Consider the following 13,392-nt stretch of genomic DNA (forward strand, 5'->3'; position numbering starts at 1 on the left):
TTGTCTACGCTCTCTAGTGAATGATATTGCTAAATGATGATGAAAATGAAGACACATAACACATTACTACCATCCACAGTCCACTTCACTATCAGCGCCTCCCTTCAACCCTTTCACTTCTCCCCAAAACTCGAGAGCAACTAACATCCTCGCGCCTCTCACTTGTCAAATAATAAAACCGAAGAAAAAAGTAAGTAACACCTAACCGATTTTGTAGCAGTGAAAAACATTCATACAAACAAATAAAATTGAGTTGACTGGGAAGAGAGAGAGAGAGAGAGAGAGAGAGAGAGAGAGAGAGAGAGAGAGAGAGAGAGAGAGAGAGAGAGAGAGAGAGTGTAGCTATAAAGGAGAAGGAAGAGCAGGAGGAGGAGGAGGAGGAGGAGGAGGAGGAGGAGGAGGAAGATGCGACACGTGCAGCGTTGACAGGTGTGGCGAAGTGGAATAACAAGAATAAACAAAGAGGAGAAGGAAAAGAAGGAAGAAAGAAAGAATAGCAGGGGATGGGAAAGATGGAAGAAGAGGAAGAGAGAAGGAAGAGCGAAGAAGAAAAGAGTGAGAGACTGCAAGATGAAAAATATGTGGAAGGCGCAGCAGAAGAGTTTGAGGAAAGGATAAAGGGGAAGGAGAAGAGAGGAAGAAAGAGAGAAAGGGAGAGAAAGAAGATTGTGGAAGTAAAGAAGAGGGAAACCAGGAGAGAGGATACGAAAGACAGGGCACACGATATAAAAAAGAAAGGAACAAAGGAAGACAAGAATTAAAGAGAGAAAGAATAAATAACAAAGCGAAAAAGAGAAGAAGGAAAAGGGAAACCGAAGATATACGAAACGAAACGAGAAAAATACAGAAAAAACTTATATTAATGTGAGAGAAACATGACAGGTGTATGCGGGAGAGGGAGAGAAAGAGAGAGAGAGGGGAGGAGAGAGCGAGAGAGGGTAAGAGTCTGTAAGTGAGGGAGAGGGGAGAAGTGACAGGTGAGGCTCAGGTTAAGAGGTGGAGGTAAAACAGCTGATCACTAAAGGGCAGGTGACGTGAGGAGATGACGATGAGATGACACGTGACGCGGCAGACAGGTGACGACAGCAGGTGTGACGTGAGGCAGGGGAGCAGGGAAGGCTGGCAAAACGAGAACAGATGCAGGAGGAGGAGGAGGAGGAGGAGGTAATGAAGGAAGAGGTGATGGAGGACTTAAGGAAAGAAAAAAAACAAATACTAACAGAAAAACAAAATCAAGACGAGTTTGATGATGATTATGATGATGATGATGATGAAAGCAACATCACCATCACCATCATCATCACCATCGTCATCACCATCACCAAACAAAATCAAAATAGCAATACCAGAAACAAACAAAAACAAAATTGACAGATGGTGGTGATGATTCAAATACACACAACAAAAGCAATAACTCCAACACAAACATCAGTCACCATCACCACCACCACCATTACTAAAGCAATAATCACCACCACTACCACCATCACCACCACCACCACCATTACTAAAGCAATAATCACCACCACTACCACCATCACCACTATTACCACCACCATCACCACCACCACTCCACAAACGAGAAACGAAACAGTCAACCAAGGAACTTCAGAAAATAAGATAAAGAATAACAAAAAACGAAAACAAAATAAAAAAAAAAAGAAGAATGAAAGAACTAATCAAGAGTAAGCAAACAACATGGAAGAGGAAGAGGAAGAGGAAGAGGAAGAGGAAGAAGACAAAGTATAATCCAGCAATCAGATTCACCACGAAAAACGGATCTTGTTCCATCAGGCAGCTCGAGGCAACAACTCACAAGAGCGAAGCTTCGAGAGGTAAGGGAGAGAAAGGGGAGCAACTCAATAAAGGAAAAACATCGCATCACCTTGAAAACATGAGAGAGAGAGAGAGAGAGAGAGAGAGAGAGAGAGAGAGAGAGAGAGAGAGAGAGAGAGAGTATGTGTGTGTGTGTGTGTGTGTGTGTGTGTGTGTGTGCGTGTGAGTTCATGGGTACAAGGAAGAAACAAGCAAAGGAGAGAAGGGAGGACTGAAGGCAAAAGGTGTGAGGCACAGAGAAGGGAAGAAGGGAGGAAGGGACGAGAGAGAGAGAGAGAGAGAGAGAGAGAGAGAGAGAGAGAGAGAGAGAGAGAGAGAGAGAGAGATTTAGTAACAATACGAACAGAGGAAGAGCAATGACGGAGAAGGAGAACAAGGGGAATAACACAGGCAGAAAAATTGGACCAGAAAGTGAAGAAAGGATAACCAAAAGGGAGGAAGAAAAAAGAAAAAATACAAAACACAAACTGAAATAAACAAAACACATAAAACATCACATAAGAAAAATCAAGACAAGGGAAATGAACCAAAACAAAAAAAGGAAAAAGACAAATTCCAGCAAATGAGGAGACGAAAGAGGAGGGAGAGGAGGAGGAAAGAAGAAGAAAGAAGGGAGAAAAGTCACGGTCCTCCTACATAAATCAGGAGGAAGGAGAGAAAGCATATAAACCTGGGACAGGGTGACAGATGAAATGAGAGGGAGGGAGAGAGAGAGAGAGAGAGAGAGGGGGGAGAGGAGGGAGAGAGGACAACAGGGAGGGAATGGGGAGACGACAGAGTGAGAGCAAAGAGAGAGAGAGAGGCAACGAGAGTCCTACCAGAGAAAGTGGGGGAAAAATGAGATGGGGAAAGCAGGGGAATAGAGAGGGGAGGAAGAACAGCAAGGAGGTAATAATGGGGAGGGAAAGTGGAGGGAGAGGTCGCGCAGGGAATGTAGACAACAGGAAATAGAGTGAGGGGTGAAGCATAACGCGAAGGAAACAGGGAAGTAAAAGGGAGGAAACTGCAAGGGAAAAAGACACGGCAGGAAGGAAATGGAAAATCACTCAGAGGGGGAAAAAGAGGAAAAAGGAGGACAGGCAGCACGATGGTCAAGGTGTAGGGAACCGCTGAAAAAGTGATATAGGATGAAGGAATACTGCAGGTGATGTGAGGATATGTAGAAAAGGGAGACACGTGCAGTATAACAGGTAGTGACTTGAAAGAACAAGTTGAAAAAAATGGAGAGACGAAAGGAAGTAAGAGCAAAATAAGCAAAACTTTAAAAAATAGAAACGGAAAGAAAAACGAACCAAACGAGAATATAAGAGGAGAGACGAAGGAAAAGAGACAACCCTTAAGAAAAAAAAACGAAGTAATAAAGGGGAGTAAAAGAAAAAAGAAGCCGAAGAGATAAAAGTTGCGGAAAAAAGATTAAAAGAAAAGTAAAAATTGTGAGTGTGGGATGGACAGCTGTGAGGGAAGCTGCCATGAGGGAGGACTCACCTCACCAGGGGCGGAGACATCCTGAGAGAAGAACACCAGCCTCTCCTCTCCTGGCAGCGACGCTCACTGCCCCAGTGTCCAAGGCGCGAAGCCTCGGTGTCACAGCCCGGCACCGCCCTGGGCACTGAGTGACCACTCGGTGGGCGGGGCGCGGGTCACGGAGAAAGAAGCGGGACACACACACGCACAAACACGACCCGGGATGTGAACAGTGATACACTAGGGCGTGAGGCAGAAAAAGATAAAAGGAGAGGGCTTGAGAGCCTGTCTGCCTGAGAGCAAATCACTCAGCATTCACTCTTCCCGCACTGCTAAGTCTGGCCGGCAAGGCAGCAGGCGAGGCAGCAGGTTCGCGCCACACACCGGCACGAGGGAGGCTGTGGGCCGGCGGCAGCGAGGCAAGAGCGCCGGGGATGACGTGCACTCCCGTCGGAGGCAGCCGCGTGACTAGGGTCGGGGCGGAGCGGCAGTCTGACCAACTGAGTGCCGGACCACCTGGCGGGGGCGGGAGGCTGCCGCGCGCCCCGCCGCTGCTGCTGCTGCTGCTGCTGCCTCATCGCTGCGCTGCCCTCACCCTATGAATGGCGGCGGAGGCGACGGTGGTTGAATCTAAGCGGGTGTTAGCTCGATCTTTTATTTGTGTTAGATGGAAAGAAACAGCCTAAGTGGGCGGCCTGACCCCCGCCCACCGCCACCCTGACACGCGCCCACCCAGCTATCGATCACCCACGCCACAACCCAACACTAACACCTTCCACACGCACCTTTTTCCATCCAAGACCTTACTTTTTTTCCCTCCTTTTACGAGTAGACTTTTTTCCCCCACCTGGATTTTCTCACCTTCACCATTCCCCGCCGGGACTTATTTCCAGCGGCTAGGCCTAAGCGCGAGGCAGGCCGGAACAAGTCAGACTACTTCCTCGCCCCCCTTGCCACCATCCCCTCCCCCCATAGCGTCCCGACACGTGCCTCTTCCTGCGATATTGTGATGCTTCTGTGTGAACGTACCTACTACCAGCCCTTGTGTGTGTGTGTGTGTGTGTGTGTGTGTGTGTGTGTGTGTGTGTGTGTGTGTGTGTGTGTGTGTGTGTGTGTGTGTGTGTGTGTGTGTGTGTGTGTGTGTGTGTGTGTAATTCACTGTTTGATCTGCTGCAGTCTCTGACGAGACAGCCAGACGTTACCCACGGAACGAGCTCAGAACTCATTATTTTCTGGCTTTGTGCCAGCGCTCTAACCACTGAGCTACCGGGTGTGTGTGTGTGTGTGTGTGTGTGTGTGTGTGTGTGTGTGTGTGTGTGTGTGAGAGAGAGAGAGAGAGAGAGAGAGAGAGAGAGAGAGAGAGAGAGAGAGAGAGAGAGAGAGAGAGAGAGAGAGAGAGAGAGAGAGAGAGAGAGAGAGAGAGAGAGAGAGAGAGAGAGAGATTATCTACTATTACAACTTGAGCAATGGGGCTGTTATTACCTACTTCTAATGCTGTTGCTGGTGGCGATACAACAACAACAACAACAACCTCCAACCGAACATCTCTCTTGAAGATCAAGGGATGGCGGCCCCTGACCCCGTAACCTGCTCACGGCGACATTACTCCAAGCCATCCCGCGGCACACGCTTCTCTAGCTTTCACGGTCAACGGAACGCGAAGCACTGGCAAGTCAAACTGACCTCTATTATTACTCCCTGGCCAAGGTTCCCGGTGACTATCAATGCACCCAACTTGTCCAAGGAGAGGTATTGCCTTAACTAACCTCTGCCGTACTACGACTCTATATACTCGTAGACAAGTAATCAAAGGTGTTACGCAGATGCTTCCCTCAACACAGATTCGCTGTATCCAAACTTCCCAGATCAGGTTTCCAGCCACTCCCCATGCTCGCTACTAGATGTAACTCACTCAGGATATTTCTCACGAAGTACTACAGGCAGGTAATGACAGGTATTTGATGAGTGAACAGAACTTAGTTGAAATTTTGACCAAACAATGAAATTAACCTTCTTACTTAATGTAGAGGTATTCTTCTGATCTGCAATAGTGTTTTAAGTCTAAAGTAAGCATGAATAAACAATAAAATTTACTTTAGTCATATTTTACCTTCTGACAAAGTCCTGGAGATGGAAAAGGAATCACATTTCAACGATAGGTATGGATCGCTGCGAGGGATAAGGGCTCTTCTCTCTATCCGGACACGATCTATCTATAGAAGCTTCCCATTAGAGATATCCAGGCAGTTCTCATACCAGCCACTAGATGTCACTCACCCTGTATAATGCCCCCAGATGTTTCCAGGAAGTGAATCAGTAGCAGCTCGCGGCCTGAAGAGTGGCTGAGCAGTGGAAGTAAGCAGGATACACGAGATTAGCGTTTCTCAGTACAGAATTTAAAAACATTTCGTCATCTTCTTTCTTAAAACATCCTCTAGCAGAAACTATTAATTTACAGAGACGTTTTCGTGATTATGAGGGCAGTTTAACGAGTATTCTATCTCACCAATGCGGGAGAAACTAATGAAAACCTAGCTAATGATCTCTGTGCTCTATGAAACTTCAGATGAGAGAACTCAGCGTTTAGGAACAAGGATCTTAGAACGAACATATAAGGGAAGGCAGGGCTAGTTAATTAGTTACAGGAAAAGGTGACCAACCCTTATATTGACAGACAAGGAGAGAGAGAGAGAGAGAGAGAGAGAGAGAGAGAGAGAGAGAGAGAGAGAGAGAGAGAGAGAGAGAGAGAGAGAGAGAGAGAGAGAGAGAGAGAGAGAGAGAGAGAGAGAGAGAGAAAGAAAGAAAGAAAGAAAGAAAGAAAGAAAGAAAGAAAGAAAGAAAGAAAGAAAGAAAGAAAGAAAGAAAAGACAGAAAGAAAAAGAGAGAGAGAGAGAGAGAGAGAGAGAGAGAGAGAGAGAGAGAGAGAGAGAGAGAGAGAGAGAGAGAGAGAGCGTGTGAAAAGTCACGGGAAAAAAGAAGAGGGGGAGAGAAGTGTTCAGGATAAAGTCAGATTGGAGATCCTTTTTCCTCTAAAGTGAGTAAGAGAAAGAGAGTGCGTTTTCATCTTCACTATTTTTACTGGCGATCTTTGGGTAAGAATTTCTATGCCTTTATCCGCATATTCTCTCTCTCTCTCTCTCTCTCTCTCTCTCTCTCTCTCTCTTACGTGATGTATTTAAATAGATCACTAATTGTTTCCAAGCTTAAATTATTCATTTCCTGGTAAACTATTCCTGACTCTCTCTCTCTCTCTCTCTCTCTCTCTCTCTCTCTTCTTGGGTTCGAGTGTCAGGTTACAGGGTGACTAATGACATCCGCCCGCTGACACCCAAGCCGCCCATGAGACCAAGACTGGTGTGGCCGCGTCGTGGAGAACGGAGTGTGGCTATGGCGGGCGGGGCCGACTTGCGGGTGGTTGTCGAGGCAGAGAGGACGTTGGGGAGCTCTACGTTAAGGGACGCGACGGGTGGGAGTACCTTGAGTATTGAAAAGGGGTATAAACGAAAGGCTCTCCGTTGCCAAGACCTCGGAGCGCTAGAGAGGTGAGGTGAGGTAGGAAAAGATGCAAGGTGTGTGAATGAAAGGTTTTAAAATTGAATGGGTTTGAGAAATGGGTGAGTGGGTTTAAAAGGATGGGTGAGAATTAGGAGGAGAATGGAAGTGTATAGATAACAGGTTTTCAAATCGAACGAGTTGAGGAAGAGGTAAGGTATGGGTGAGTTGATGAGGAAGGGTATGGAGCAGGTTAGGAAGGGCACAGATGAGACGTTCTACAAGTGAATAGGTGAGGAAACGCGTGGGTGAGTGAGTGAGGAAATCTAATAAAGAAATAAATGGGGAAATGACTGAGTAAATGTATAAAGAAATGAACAGGTAGGTGACGAAAGTACTGTATGGATGAGTGAATGAAATAGGAAACAGGCGAGGACAGTGAGCGAAGGAATAAGGAAGCAGGGTTGGAATTAGGTGTTATCCACCCATGTGGTTATAAAACGAGAAAGAAAAAAAAGTGAAGGCAGGCTGATACAAAACTGAGTTGCTCTGAGATAATAATAGAAGATAAATTGATGCCAAAAGGTGTAATGGATTGTATGGAAGTGGTGATAGTGGGAAATGAAAAGAAAAGAAGAGACTTAGAAAATATAAAAAGGGAAGGGCTAGAAGAACAATGGACGAAATTATGAAAGGTGTGGGAGTGAATCAAGGGTTAAACAGATGAGAAAAAATACTGAATAGGTAAAGTAGGAAGAAAAAAAGTGGTATACGAGTAGGAAATAAAAAACAATGTTGATGAAAGGAATATAAATTGTATAGAAAGTATCTGTTCTAAACATAAATGGGTGAGAAAAAATATATAAATAGAAGATCACAAGGAAATTATATAAAAGTTCAATAAAAGATGAGATGAAAGGAACCATAATATGAAAGACGGGAGTTATTTAGAGGCGAGCAAAGGAAAGATCCACTGATAAGGGACATAAACATGAATGGGTATGAATCTCTTGGGGTGAGAGAGGACAAGACCAGAGAAGAAAATGGTAAGGACATGTTAAGATCTCTCATGTTGGTATAAGACACGAGCTTGTTGGATACTGGAAACTTTGGGACATCATTACCTACTTCTAATACTGCTGCTGCTGCTGGCGATACAACAACAACAACAACAACAACAACAACAACAACAACAACAACAACAACAACTACAACAACAACAAAAACAACAACAACAACAACAACTACTACTACTACTACAAGAACAAACAACAGCAACAACAACAACAACAACAACAACAACAACAACAACAACAACAACAACTACTACTACTACTACTACAACTACAACAACAACAACAACCTCCAACCGAACATCTCTCTCAAAACTCTACAAGTTCAATCACGGCAAGAAATGACTTAGAAGAGGAGGACAACACAGACAAGAAGAAAGGGAAAGAAGATAGACAAACTGTAGCCCTCAGATATACACCCATACTCAAAAACACCTTGTTCTCTCACCACGACAATCATCCAAGGCCACAGAGACAAATAGCCGGTTTACAAGACATTTCCTCCTTATGCTAAACTGGAAATCTTGCTAATTCGCTACCAGAACCATAAAAAAACTCTTAAAACCACGACTATCTTCAACTAAAGCCTTTGGAAAGTAATGATGATGAGAGAGAATAGCGTTTCAGAATACAAGCCATATTTGTACATTAAGTATTAGAAATTTCGTGACACCGAAGAAGATTCATATTTAATTCAGACAAGAAGGAATATAGAAGAACAAGGCGTCGGCGTGGAAAAATGTAACATAATATTATGCACGTATATACTGGAAAAACAAAGCTACATAGAAGTGCACCTGGTAATGAGACAGGTAGGATTAATCTAATATACAAGTTAATGCAAAAGGTGAGGCGATGACGTCACTGGCTTAGAACAAAAGAATGCATGTCTTTTTCTTCATTGTTCATTCACAGAGAGAGAGAGAGAGAGAGAGAGAGAGAGAGAGAGAGAGAGAGAGAGAGAGAGAGAGAGAGAGAGAGAGAGAGAGAGAGAGAGAGAGAGAGAGAGAGAGAGAGAGAGAGAGAGAGAGAGAGAGAGAGAGAGAGAGAGAGAGAGAGAGAGAGAGAGAGAGAGAGAGAGAGAGAAGAGTAAGGTGTAAGGTGTTCCAATCACGGACGGCTAATTAGCAGGTAAGGCGAGCCACCTGTTCCTTGAGGGCAGGAACCTTTGTTAAACTACCTGTGAGGGAGATGAGAATGTGCCAACCAGGTAAACAGTGTGTGTGTGTGTGTGTGTGTGTGTGTGTGTGTGTGTGTGTGTGTGTGTGAACCTCAGACGACGAATCTGAAGAAAATGAAAAGGAAAACACACAATGAAAACGATGAGACAACCTTAAGAGAGGAAAATCGATATAAACAGACAGACACACACACACACACACACACACACACACACACACACACACACACACACACACACACACACACACACACACACACACACACACACACACACACACACACACACACATACCGCGTAGTGTAGTGGTTAGCGCGCTCGACTCACAATCTAGAGGCCTGGGTTAGAGTCCCGGAAAGCGGCAAGGCAAATGGGCAAGCCTCTGTTCACCCAGCAGTAAATAGGTACGGGATGTAACTCGAGGGGGTTGTGGCCTCATTTTTTCCGGTGTGTGTTGTGTGTGTTGTGGTTTCTGTCCTACCCGAAGATCGGTCTATGAGCTCTGAGCTCGCTCCGTAATGGGGAAGACTGGCTGGGTGACCAGCAGACGATCAAGGTGAATTACACACACACACACACACACACACACACACACACACACACACACACACACACACACACACACACATATATATATATATATATATATATATATATATATATATATATATATATATATATATATATATATATATATATATATATAGAGAGAGAGAGAGAGAGAGAGAGAGAGAGAGAGAGAGAGAGAGAGAGAGAGAGAGAGAGAGAGAGAGAGAGAGAGAGAGAGAGAGAGAGAGAGAGAATAAAGGGCAGGTGATAATTAGAGACAACACACATTACCTTTGACGATCTGATGAGTCTCTCTCTCTCTCTCTCTCTCTCTCTCTCTCTCGTTCCTGGTAATGAATGACGAATAGGTAAAAATGCAAAAACGAACAACAGATTGGACGGTTCAATGAAAAACATTCGATGCAAATTTTTTTTTTTTTTAACAAGAGGGAAGCAAAATTTACCTAGAACAACAAGAGAGAGAGAGAGAGAGAGAGAGAGAGAGAGAGAGAGAGAGAGAGAGAGAGAGAGAGAGAGAGGATTCAGGACTGACACATTACGCCGCCTAAGGATTAGCTATGTGACCCTTTAATTTCTTGGTCTTCGTTTTCTTTCGGTTCATTTATAGAGAGCGTCACGTTTTCTTTCTCGTGTGAACCTGGATAATGTGTTAATTACCTTCTTTAATTGGCTGTGATGGGCAGTGAATTGGTGCTTATTGGCCTGTTGTTGTTGTTGTATTAAGAATCTCTCTCTCTCTCTCTCTCTCTCTCATACAAGGAAAAGGCTGGGCGACTCTCACAATTAATATTAACTATGTATGACAAAATACAACACTTAAAAGCATGAAAAAATTGTTTGTTTGCGGAATGAGAGAGAGAGAGAGAGAGAGAGAGAGAGAGAGAGAGAGAGAGAGAGAGAGAGAGAGAGAGAGTACACTAGCGAGGAAGTAACTACCAAGTGTACAAGTGGCACTCCCTGAATAAAACACACGTACTCATTTTCCACGTATCTCCCTCATCTATAAATCCGTCTAATCTTCTTTTAAATCCCCTCATAGTGACTCGCCACTCACAACCTGATTACTTATTTTTCCACTCATTTACAGTTCTATCTCAATGCAATAATAGATAGTAGTATATGGTGGCCGCCGTTGTACAGTGGAATAACGCACGCTTTGGGGTTCGAGAGGCCTCCAAACGCACAAGTTCGAATTCTGATCACGGTCCGAGTGTAGGTGGGGCTTTCTACTAGGGGTAATGGTTCCCTAGCAGGTGGGCTAAGATACTTCCTAAAAAAAATACCTCCTTTAGCCCATAAAATTCCAGTGAAAACGTCCACATACTATAAAAATAAATATATAACAGAGATAAGTTTGTACATTCAGTAAGTAAGGGCATTGGATTTAATCCCTTCAGTACCATGCCGCGTTTTCATATTCATTCTGGTGACTATTTGGCAATTTTTCGCACCTTCCTTCAGAAATTTATATTGGTGATTAAAAGAGTCAAGACTGTGGCCATTAATCTTCTGACCTCCAAAGACCCTTCCTAATGTCAATAAATTGGTCTAATCATACTTAAAAATCAAGGTAAAAATGCGTCTCAGTAATGAAGGGGGGACATAAATACGTAGATAAGTAAGAATAGTGAAGAGGTAAGACAAAGAAGCTTCACACATCTACGTTTCTATTTCACGTTATTTTGAGAATAAAATTAATAGTGAGTGTTAACCAATAGATTTTTTTTTTATCGGTCTTTACTCAATGGCTTTATATTTATTGACTTTCCGCTTGTTGAAAACGTGTTTATGAGAGAGTTATTAGTATTGTTGTCACCGATTTGTTATTATGTGTGGCGTTGTTATTGTTGCTTTCTTTTTATTAGTGTACCTACAGGTTGGTGGCGAGCAACAATAACAATAACGACAATAACATCATAACAGAGAAGTATCAAAGTAATATTCATACCAACACACACACACACACACACACACACACACACACACACACACACACACACACACACACACACACACACACACACACACACACACACCACTAACAGCAAACATATAACATTACCTATATAAATGTATCAATATTTATAAACACTTGCAAATAAGCCTAAACGCCGGGCAGTTATCCCTAATGTATCCTCCATAAAACTGCATATCATAATAGGTAGAAAATGAAGTGGAGAGAGAGAGAAGTAAATGCCCTGACTGTATTCAAATATTTATGACATTACGACAATACCGATACTGTCAATGATGCAGCGATATCCACGACAACAAATATATCAACAATAATAATGATAACAATAATAGTAATGATGATAATAATAATAAAAATAATAATAATGATGATGATGATGATGATGATGATGATGATGATGATGATGCTACTACTACAATGACAAAGAAAATAAAATCAATACAAAAACAATAAAAAAACAACAACAATTATTAATACAACCACTACCGCCACCGCCTTAAAGCAACAACAACAACAACAACAACAAAAGCAACCAAAACAAACATCAGTCGTGAAAATTAAAACATAACGTAACACATACATAAGTGTGTGTGTGTGTGTGTGTGTGTGTGTGTGTGTGTGTGTGTGTGTGTGTGTGTGTGTGTGTGTGTGTGTGTGTGTGTGTGTGTGTGTGTGTGTGTGTGTCAGCCTGGACAGGAAGTCACATTTGCAGACAATTGATGCATGAAAACTAGACTCGTGAAAAATTATGATGCATGTATAAAAATTTACCGCGTCTTTTTTTTCAGGTTTACTCTATTGTATTAGAGAGAGAGAGAGAGAGAGAGAGAGAGAGAGAGAGAGAGAGAGAGAGAGAGAGAGAGAGAGAGAGAGAGAGAGAGAGAGAGAGAGAGAGAGAGAGAGAGAGAGAGAGAGAGAGAGAGAGAGAGAGAGAGAGAGAGAGAGAGAGAGAGAGACAAAAAACCAGAGACCAAAAAAGAACATGTTAAAAAGTTAGTGAACGACAGAAAAGAAAAAGGAAAGAAAAGAAAGAATAAGGAGGAAAAAAGAAAAAACTCCCAGACAGATAGACACAGATAGACACACAGACAGACAGACAGTCGTGCGGAGGCGCCGAGATGATGGAAGGGGAGAGAATGATGGGAAAGGTGTCGGAGTTAATGGAAGAGCGAGGAAGAACAAGGCAGGGAGAGGGAGGGAGAGAGACGGAGAGGGAGAGAGAGTGGAGGGGAGGTAAGAGAATGGACACAAGGGGTATGAGTGAGAGTAATGGGAGGTGTGGACGTGAAGGAATGATGGGAAAAAGAAGGGGAAAGAAGGATGCAAGGGATGAGGAGGGCAGGAGGAAAGAGATGCCATGCAGACGTCCATCTCTAAATCCTTTTCTTTCATGCATACACTCAAGTCAACCTTAATCCTGGCCACTATTCACCACACACTTTCATTTTTGCTACCATTAAAGCTTCCTTAGTTATATTTCTCTCCTTCACTGTTCATATTGTCTTTCTAAGCCTTAACCTTTCCTCTCCTATCTATCTAAGAGAGAAGACTAAGTTTCACACGTGATATTTGAAGACTTAGAACTAACGAAGAAATGTTACGCTTCCAAGAGACATGTTTTCTCATCCAACCATCCAATCAACGTAACTTTTCAAGTAACTACACACATGACGTGACACTTGAATGCCTTCTTCCCACAAGCCCCTCATCTCTGAATTTACCATCTTTGAATTACACGTTGCCACATTGAACTCTGCATCATTCAAGCTTCTCTCACTTAAGTTTCAATCAACATGAGGTCT

General features: G+C 43.3%; 1 protein-coding gene across 1 annotated transcript in view; it reads right to left on the minus strand.

Moving 5' to 3' along the window:
* LOC123506121 (protein O-mannosyl-transferase TMTC1-like) overlaps positions 1 to 3,787 on the minus strand; it is a 209,155-nt gene extending 205,368 nt beyond the window's left edge. Inside the window, exon 1 of the mRNA XM_045258009.1 lies at positions 3,322 to 3,787. The gene's annotated coding sequence lies outside the window, so the exon portion shown is untranslated. The remainder of the gene's footprint in view (positions 1 to 3,321) is intronic.
* Between the last annotated feature and the right edge of the window lie 9,605 nt (positions 3,788 to 13,392).

The sequence above is a fragment of the Portunus trituberculatus genome, chromosome 19, assembly GCF_017591435.1.
Source record: "Portunus trituberculatus isolate SZX2019 chromosome 19, ASM1759143v1, whole genome shotgun sequence".
Lineage (NCBI taxonomy): Eukaryota > Metazoa > Arthropoda > Malacostraca > Decapoda > Portunidae > Portunus > Portunus trituberculatus.